Source organism: Lycorma delicatula, chromosome 1 (assembly GCF_047948215.1).
Source record: "Lycorma delicatula isolate Av1 chromosome 1, ASM4794821v1, whole genome shotgun sequence".
NCBI lineage: Eukaryota > Metazoa > Arthropoda > Insecta > Hemiptera > Fulgoridae > Lycorma > Lycorma delicatula.
This window is the reverse complement of record NC_134455.1, coordinates 333011007-333020833: the sequence shown is the minus strand read 5'-3', so window position 1 is coordinate 333020833 and position 9827 is coordinate 333011007. Positions and strand designations below refer to the sequence as shown.

Genomic DNA, 9827 nt, shown 5'->3' with positions numbered 1-9827 from the left:
TAATAACAATATAGTAAAACTAATTTAATATTAGATAACCTATGCTGGATAGTGAGTAGTTAAAAAAAAAAAAAAAAATAAAAAAAAAATGGAATAATTTTTTCATTACTTAATGTTTAAAAGTACTCGTTAAAAGATGTCTGTTGTTGGCGGTCGCGCCGTGGTGGGGAGAAGACAGGCAGTGCAAACAGAGATTGAGTTGTTAAAAAAAAAAATTAGATGGAATAATTTTTTCATTACTTAAATGTTTAAAAGTACTAGTTAGAAGATGTCTGTTGTTGGCGGTCGCGCCGTAGTGGGGGGGGAAGACAGGCGACAGGCAAACATAATGCGTGCAAACAGAGAAATAACTAATCAAGCCAGCAACTCTAGTACTGGACTATCGGGAAATTGTCTTTAGATAGATTGATTACGCATACGCATTCAGTTAGTGCCTCGAGTTAATATTCACTCTTTTTTAACATAACCTAATCCAGTTGTTAACGTCATCCAGTTTATATCTTTTGTATGAGACGTCTGTTATTATTGGCAAAGGTGAGTTTTATTTTCTTTATTAATATTATTACGGAATATTATAACATCTTTGAAACAATAATTCCCATTTGTTTTATTTGTTATATTCAAATTATTTATTAGATTAAAAATGTTAGAACTCAGTTTACAATCATTTATTTTTACAAAATAAATTAATAATTATTTACTGTGTTTATCTGTTGACAATGTATCCAAATAGTTCTAAATAGTTGAGAACCAGAATCGCAAAAATAAACAAAAAATGAAATGAGTTATATGCTTGGTTATATAGGTTATTTGGCCATTAATTAACTAGGGAAGTAAAATTTATTGTATATAAATTTACTGATGTAAGCCAAGTGTATTTCATGTGTTAGAAAGAGGTTTTCAACATGAAATTTATCATATCCCATTTTAGATATATTAATTTTTAAGTCGGATCAGTAAATAAAATCATCAGTAACTACATTGAAGGTTGATTCGTTATTAGGAGGGATTATATCGGAATCAAACACGGGGCCTTCTGTTTTACAGGCAAACATGCTTATGCCATCGAATGGATAAAAAATTAACAATCTTTAATGATAGCAATTTTATCACAAATTACATGAATAATTTTTAAAGAAAAGTGGTGTATTTAAATTACAAAATAATTTGTTGAGAAACAATGTTCACTTTTCGCAATCATTACTTCTGAACTGTATGATAAACGATAAAATTATTGTTACAGATAATTTTATTTTTTTAATGTTTTCTATTCATTCGTTTAAATGAAAGAATGTATGTTATTTGTGCTGAAAAGAGTAGTAACATTCCTAAATAATAACTTTATTCACCTCTGTAAAATTAACAGAACTAGGTTTTTTTGCTGCACAATACGAGTTTACAAGAGCCTCATTTTACTTCCCGATAACTTTTTTAAGAAATTACAAAACTATTTAATAGGCTCTTATTACCTATTCATTCAAAATAAAATTAAATGATCTTACTTTACAGAACCAATATTAATCAGTTAATGAACTTTTAATGATTAATTATTAAAAAAAAACTTGAATATTCTGCATCTACAATTAATATGTACAAATGTTATATAGTCAAATGATTTTCATTAACGCTTTCTAAATTGTATATATTTTATAAACATAATAACTTCACATATTTTTAAAGGTAATTATGCCAGTTTTTGTTGTATAAAATCAGTGATTATTTTACTAACTGTATTATACAATTTTTTTTTTTTTTATAAATAAAAGTAAAATTATAATATACTGATTCGTTAATATAATTAAAAAAATAAATAAAAAAAGTTTACCGTAAAAATTAAAAAATTTTTTTTCATCTTACCGGTTATAGTTTGGAAGGTTTATTCTATGTAAATGTGTTATAAGTGAAAAACGCAACGCAGTAAATAATATGATGCCGATGTTGACTGGCAAGGGGCCAGGGGGGAAGTAAAACTCAGGTTAATTGGCAACAGAGCACCTGTCAATTACTAATAGATATTTCTTATACAAGCTATTAATATTAAGATTCACCGTATATTAAGAGAGGGGAAGAGTGCAGACTCTCCCCCCTCGATTGTCTCTCGTTCTCTTTGTTCGTGTCGAAATTCATCAAACTGCGTATGTCAAAATGTGTGTTACGTTGATGAAAAATTTTATTTGTTTATAAAATAAACAAATAAAATAGCTGCTTCCATTATATTCAGAGCGATGTAGAAAAAATAAACAAATCTTACATAATAATAATATTAGCTTACATTTTCTTTCTGATAATTTATTAATCTATTAAAAGTGTTGTTAACGAATAACGTTGTCATACAGTAAATAATGCTTTATTTCTTTAATGTAGTGTTTTAAAAATCGTATTAAATTTTTATTATTTGTATTTATCGTATTAGATGTATTTTACGTGAAGCTAGAAAACCGTTTAGAAAATAATTCTACGTGTAAACTAGGTAAGTTCTTTCAAATAATAATATTTTGTAATAAGAAAAATGGTACACAAATAATGTGATTATTGGTTAACTTATGGGAATTTAATGAACTAATTTGCGCATTTTGTTTTGGCAAAAATCATTATTTTTAGATTAGTCAAATATATTTTTATTCTTGTTATTTTAATTAAAATTAAGTACAGATTACTTTATAAAAATATGTAACTAAAATAATTTGCTTTCAAGTAAGTCCCGATACACTAGTACACTAGAGTTTGCTGAATATTTTGTATACTAAACGTTTTATTTACGTATTTCTATTTAAAAGTTAATTATTTCGGGTATCAATATTCTAATAAAGTTCTGTTTTTTTTTAGATTTCTGTTAATAACAAAACCTTTTGCCTGTGTCTACATTTGGTGATTAATAAATTAGCTATCTATTTTAGAAACATAAATTGCCTTTGTTGTTTAGTATGAAACACTTTACAAATATTTTCTCACTTTTCTTTGAAACCTACATTGATATGTTCTGCAGATCAAAACGGTCGGTTTTTATGTTAGATGGTCAGACTTATTAACTTTTTTCGACAAAAATTTAGCCAAAAGTTTTGTTCTGATTTTTTTTTCATTTTTATTTTTTATTAACCGTGATAACTTACAATTGTACAACATAAAAGGGTAATGATGAATGAGGCTTTCAATTATTTAATTTTACCTAATATTCAATTTATATATATAATTACAACCGCGCACGTAAACGTGACGATTGCACATTTATATAAAATTACATTCGCGTGCGCGGTTTTATACTTTTTTTTTGTTTTTAATAAATATTTTTTATTTTAATTTAAAGCAGAGATTTAAAACATCGAATATTGTAATTAACAATAAAAATGTAATTTCGCCGCGACCGTGTCACAGAAAGCGTACTTCCTTGCTACATAATACACCAAAGGTCTTCTCAGGGGGAACCTTTCTAAAATTATTTTCAAAGTGGTGGAACATATTCTCTCCGCTTCACTTACCCCGACTCAAAAATCTTATATGGCAATAGCAAAATTTAATTCTATTAATTTACAATAATTGACAACCCGAAAAATAATGAATTTTGGTGAAAAGAGAATTAAAATCCGCCCGCTCCTTCATTACATTACATTATTTTTTCGGGTTGTTAATTAACGGAATTAAATGTTACCGTTGCCAAATAAGATTCTTGAGTTTGGGGTAGGTGTAGCAGAGAGGGTATAGGTTTCATTCCCTTTGAAGATAACTGTAGAAAGGTTCCCCCGACAACGGTATACTTGCCGGCAAATAGAAATACGAAGAGACTGAAAGCTGTTGAATAACAAAGGTCTATTTACACACATCGGTGTTCTCCGTGGTCGATCAGTGATGCCAATTCACGCACATCCGACATCTTTCTTTCTTTATTTTTCCTGTTTAGCCTCCGGTAAGATTACCGTTTAGATAAATCTTCAGAGGATGACTGAGGATGATATGTGTGAGTGTATAAATGAAGTGTAGTCTTGTACATTCTCAGTTCGACAGTTCCTGAGATGTGCGGTTAATTGAAACCCGACCGCCAAAGAACACCGGTATCCACGATCTAGTATTCAAATATGTGTAAAAATAACCGGCTTTACTAGGATTTGAACGCTGAAACTCTCGACTTCCAAATCAGCTGATTTGGGAAGACGCGAAACATCCGACATCTATCCGTAGTACATATCACACAGTAAGTACTGCAGTCCTAATTGGCGTCGCTGATCGATCAGGATAACATCGATACTGATGTGCGTAAATAGACCTTAAATGTAGTAACTTTTCAGATGATCAGATGGTACGTAGAGGTTTAAATGTAAAGGGAACGATTTCTGTATGAATCAGAACATTATAATCGGTCATTAATCGCAATTAAATGTCGAAATCTGTCAACCGATTTATAAACATATACTGTTAAAAGTAATGACGTAATGTGTTGATAAAAATAAATACACATGGAAATGTTAAACGATATGCGATATCAATTGTAAATATTTCATTTCCTTTTCCCACGGCCGACCGTGAAATTGCGATTTTTGCTTCCTTGTACGAAGTAAAAGAAGTATTGTGATCGCGAAAATTTTCGGTTTTCAAATTTTAACAGAAATATTCATTTTGACCATCCTCGAATCCATTTTGACTAGTTCGGCGTGACCGACGTAAAATATCTATCTCGCATAACTCAAAAACTATTAGCCGCAGGATCTTGAAACATCGGTTTAGGACTGTTGTAACATCTAATTTTGCACCTTCGCAATAGAGTGAACCAAAAGTGTCCAAAAAAGCCCAAAATACCCAAAAAATTAGATTTTGGTCTTTTTCTTAACTGCAGTTAACAGCCATAATTAAGAGCTTTTCAACGATATATCTTAAACGGTACTTATTTTCACCGGTTCCAGAATTATATCCAAATAAAATTTTTATTAATGAAATTTTTGGGTCGTTCAAGGAGAAGACACATCGGTTCGAATCCGACTTCATTACCTTTTTTTTTAACTTAAATATATTGATATATTAATAATTATTAACCTCCGATTGAAAAAAAAATGTTAACTTTTCTAACAATTTTTTTAAATTTAAATATATTGATTTATTAATAACTAGCAGATCCGGCAGTGCTTCGCTATTGCTAGATTTGAGTATATATATATATATATATATATATATATATATAATTAAGTGAACACAATTGAAAGTTTGATAAAACATTAAAACTAAATGAACATTACGGACTTCGCAAAAGTTAATTTTTCCCAGTTACACTTTCTCCCTTTTCCCTTTCCCCCGCGTCTCCATTTTCATTTCCCCTTTCCATTCCCCCTTTCAATTACTTTCCTCTCTCTCTTTCCCATATTTCCCCTTCAGCTTTCCTTTTTTCTCCTTTCCCATTTCCTTTTCTGCGTTTTCTTTTTCCCAATTTCCCCATTTCCCTATTTAGATTTTTCCCTTTCTTCCTTTTTCTCCGCGCGTGAATCGGTCCAGTAATTTTATTAGTCTACAGCGGACACGCATATCGGAAACATTGAAATGGAATCGTAAAATATTTAGTATAGTGTGTGTTGCTTTTACGTCCAACAGATGGCGCTGTTTTTTTTTTTTAAAAACATGTTTTTACCTAAAACAAGTGTAAAATTTTAGGTATATAAAAACACGCGCGTATTCGAATGCAACGTCGTGTCAAAATTTCAAAGCGATCGGTGAAGAACTTTCGGAGTTTTAAGATTTTGAACAAACTAACATTTACATTTTTATTTATTTATATTATTAATCTCCGATCGTATTAAAATGCGTATATGTAATTTAGGAGGCGTACAAGGAAGTTATGTGGCGTCCGCTTCAAATTTTATTTTAAAAAGAATAATACGTACTTCAAGTCATTTCCTTTTCTTAGCCGGCCTCCTTGGCGCGAGCGGTAGCGTCTCGGCCTTTCATCCGGAGGTCCCGAGTTCGAATCCCGGTCAGACATGGCATTTTATAAATCATTCATCTCATCCTTTGAAGCGGTACCTAAGGGTGGTCCCGGAGGTTAAACAAAACGAAACAAAAAAGTAATTTCCTTTAGTTTAATGTAAATGTTTTTATCTTGTACAGATTAAACTTTTTAAGTACGTCTGTTTTTTATTTTATTTTATACTCCCTTTAACGTATTTTTTGCTGTAAATAATAAAATAAAGAACTACGATTTGTCTATGTAAGAAAGTATTTTCGTTATTTTGGAAAACTTTGTTAACAAGTTAATTTAGGAGTTTTTTTATGTATTCTACCATTTTGGAACTTTAAAAGTTAAATTATTAATTTAACGCGTGTTTTATTATGTACATGGAATAATTTTTTTTAGGTAAATGGTTATGTTTGTTTCTTCTCTTACAAATATTCGTATAAAAAAGTTTAAAACCACACGCACTACGCGCATGTATATGTATATAAAATTAAATTTTATTGTTTTTTTTTTTACTTCGTAAAAATTGTATAATTAAGAAAATATCAGTTATTGACGTAACTAACTTTATCGATAAGATGGTACGCCTAAATATTAATTTATCTATCTTTACCTCGTCCACTTGTACAACGTTTCTCGTTGTTCTTAAAATATCGCAAAACTGGAACAAAGCACAACATAACCCGACTAACAAAGACGCTTTTACAACATAACCAAACGTAAACGGAAAACAACTAACCGACCGATCTATATTTCGATTGGAGTATAGCCCAAATACACAGCATTTTATTATTAACAGAAAGAACGGGTTTTTTTCTGAGAAAAAATAACAAACGGTGTAGAAAAAACATTCGTTTACGGTTTCGTATAATTTTTACTAGAGTCCTGATAAACGGACGTCGGCACTAAATATATTTGGCTGCCCAAAATTATAATGTAAGCTAATAAATAAATAAATATATTTTATTACTTTATTAGTAAATTGAGCTTTTTAATTTGTTATCATTAATGAAATAAGTGCAACTTAGTCATGCTTGATACTCAATTTGTATGCATCAGCTTAGCCTATTTGTATTACGACCTCATAAATAAAAAAATAAAAATACATTATAAATTCTATTTTAGTATATAAGGAAAAAACACAAATACTACATCAGTAAGCGAATAACATTTTAAAAATAAAAGATACTTTTGCAAAGTGCGTTTTTAATGAAGAGAAACGTTTTCACACGCGAGGGATTTACGTTTGTGTATATGTGACTTTATTAGGTCGTTCGCTAACCTCGTGGACTCTTCGAAACAGCTGATCATCGAGCTGGTCAACCGGCTATTGTGTCAAGGACACAATAGCTCTCCCCCCGTTCCATACCATAACTGGTAATGAACGATGGGTGGGGGTGGCGACCGGAAAGTCACTAGGCGGGTGACTTCCCTACGACTTGTGTCTCGCGACAGACAAGTGAGGATGCCGAATTTCAACGAAACAGGCCGATTGTAGTCACGCGCCACACTACTCTTGGCGCTTTATTTGAACGCGTGAGGATGCATGAACATATCAAGCAATCGGATTTATTATTAAATAATATTAATATTAAAAGATAAAAATTATTGTGTTAATAGGCTTCTGAAATAAGAATTAATAATAATTGAACTAAATTCACCTGGTTTCCCCTCTTTCCTCATACTGTGTTTCTGTTAGGAGTTAAGTAAGTATTTGTACGAGTAGCAAATTATATTTAGACTAAATCTATTTCTTATAAATTTCAGTATCACTAACTACATACACCCTTTCAAAATTAATGATCGGAGAATATTTAAATTTTCAAAAACAATTCCTTTATATTCTTCAATATAAATGTAACGAGAGAGTAAGGTTACACAAAAATCTGATTTCAAGAACATACGTCTGTACGCATCCGTTGTAAGATTTTCCAACGTCTCTAATAATCGAAATTCTAAGTATTCTCAAGGAACAGCAGCTTACATAAACTTTCTGTTGTTGACTTTTCCTCAAAAATATTTTATTTGATGTACGTCTTCTATTCCCTAGTTAATTGTTTCTGGAATTGAAAAAAAATCCTTTTTAGATAATTTACTGTAACTAACATGTATTTTTTTTTTAAATGACCTTGCTATTTATAAAAGTATTACTAATTCCGTAATCAAATATGCCACTCACCTGTTCGTTAGGAGGGATTTATGCCACTTATCGCATTGTATTTGTTCACACAGATTCACACTTTTGTACTGCATGTAAGTTCATTTAAATAGGATCTATCATTGCCCTGTTTGTTTCGCACTCTCGATTGTTTTTCAGTCGTCGAAAGCAATGAAATCCTTTTTGGTATTTGGATCCTTAATACTGTCAACGAAATTCTCAGAATGATTGATATTGCAGTTATTAAAATAATAATTCCTATTATCTTTTCTGCTAATATCACTATAGGTTTTGTTTTGAGCACTCTTTACCTTTCTTAGCTTTATTCTTTTATAATTTGTTGACGCGTGTTCGTAGTACTTCATTGTCAAAAATGATATTGTATTAGTAATTTTAATCTTCTGTTAATCTTTATATAGCGTTTATTCAACCCCCTTCCTTATATTTGACGTCATGCCTTATCTTTATTTCCTGTTTAGCCTCCGGAACGACCATAAGGTATTACTTCAGAGGATTATATGAATGAATGTAAATGAAGTGTAATGTTGTACAGTCTCAGGTCGACCATTACTGAGATGTGTGGTTAATTGAAACCCAGCCATCAAAGACACCGGTATCTGTGATCTAGTATTGAAATCCATATAAAAGTTACTGTCTTTACTGGGACATGAAACTAAGAACTCTCGACTTCGAAATTAATTTTTATACTTATCTTTTAATTTTATTTATCTATTTTCTGCTTTTAATAAATTGAGGTTGAAAAGGACACCCGCTTGTCTGTTGATCTGTTCATTTATGATCGTTTTATTGTTACTTTTTAATTTAAAGATTTTTAGATATTGTAAAATGTTCATTCTTCTTCCTTTAACACATTTGTGAAAGTATTTTTTAAAAATCTCATGTGTTAGTTACATCTTAATTTTAATTTCCTTTCCGTTTGTCAATGTATGTTGCACTGCATTTAACATTTTATTTTGGATATACACCATTACTTTCTATATATCTTCTTCTTCCATTTCACTTCTAAAAATCAAAAACAAGATTTTAATTATGTAGCGCATTTAATAAAAGAAGGACATTCCCCAATGAAAATGGAAGCAACAATGAAATTAATTCACGAACCTGTGAATTCTCATTTTTTTCGTGGGAGAAAAATATACATGTATGTAGAAAAATATTAGTGCCATATTTCAACCTTTTTGGTCAACTCGTTTTAGATACAATATTGAATATCCCCCCCCCCCCCCATATATTGATTGACTTAAAACTTTGGAATTTTTAATGAAGAGAACCGCGAGAAAAGTTTCGACCACTACACATAAAACAAAAATTAAAAATGGCAACAACTACCCTCCCTTTTTTAATTTTCTCCAAAACTTAATGGCATCTAGTTCCTTATGTAGAAAATTTTTGGGCCATTTTCGAAGAAAATGTTCGTTCAGCCACTAATTACACTTAGATATTAATCAAAATACAGGCCAACAAATGTACATACATCTTTCCTAAATTTCTACGGATTTTTAAAAAACCGTTTTTTGGACTCGGGGAGGTTATGAAACGTCGACATTTGCAAAAAAACCCGATATAGAAATTTTGGGCCGATGAATATGTTATACAAACTCTTTATAGTTGTAGCATTTACGTAGAAGCAATAGAGCTGCAGTCGATAAAGTAAAAATACCGGTATTTCTAAAAATATGTTATAAAACATGCCCTAATGAAATAATAATTGAAAAA

The 9827-nt window shown here is 30.5% G+C and overlaps 1 protein-coding gene across 2 annotated transcripts in view; it reads left to right on the top strand.

Annotated features, from left to right (window-relative positions):
• Positions 1-292: 292 nt before the first annotated feature.
• The window catches only part of LOC142334269 (nucleolar MIF4G domain-containing protein 1), a 228614-nt gene continuing 219079 nt past the window's right edge, over positions 293-9827 (top strand). For both annotated transcript variants that reach the window (XM_075382172.1, XM_075382173.1), the window contains exon 1: positions 293-534. The gene's annotated coding sequence lies outside the window, so the exon portion shown is untranslated. The remainder of the gene's footprint in view (positions 535-9827) is intronic.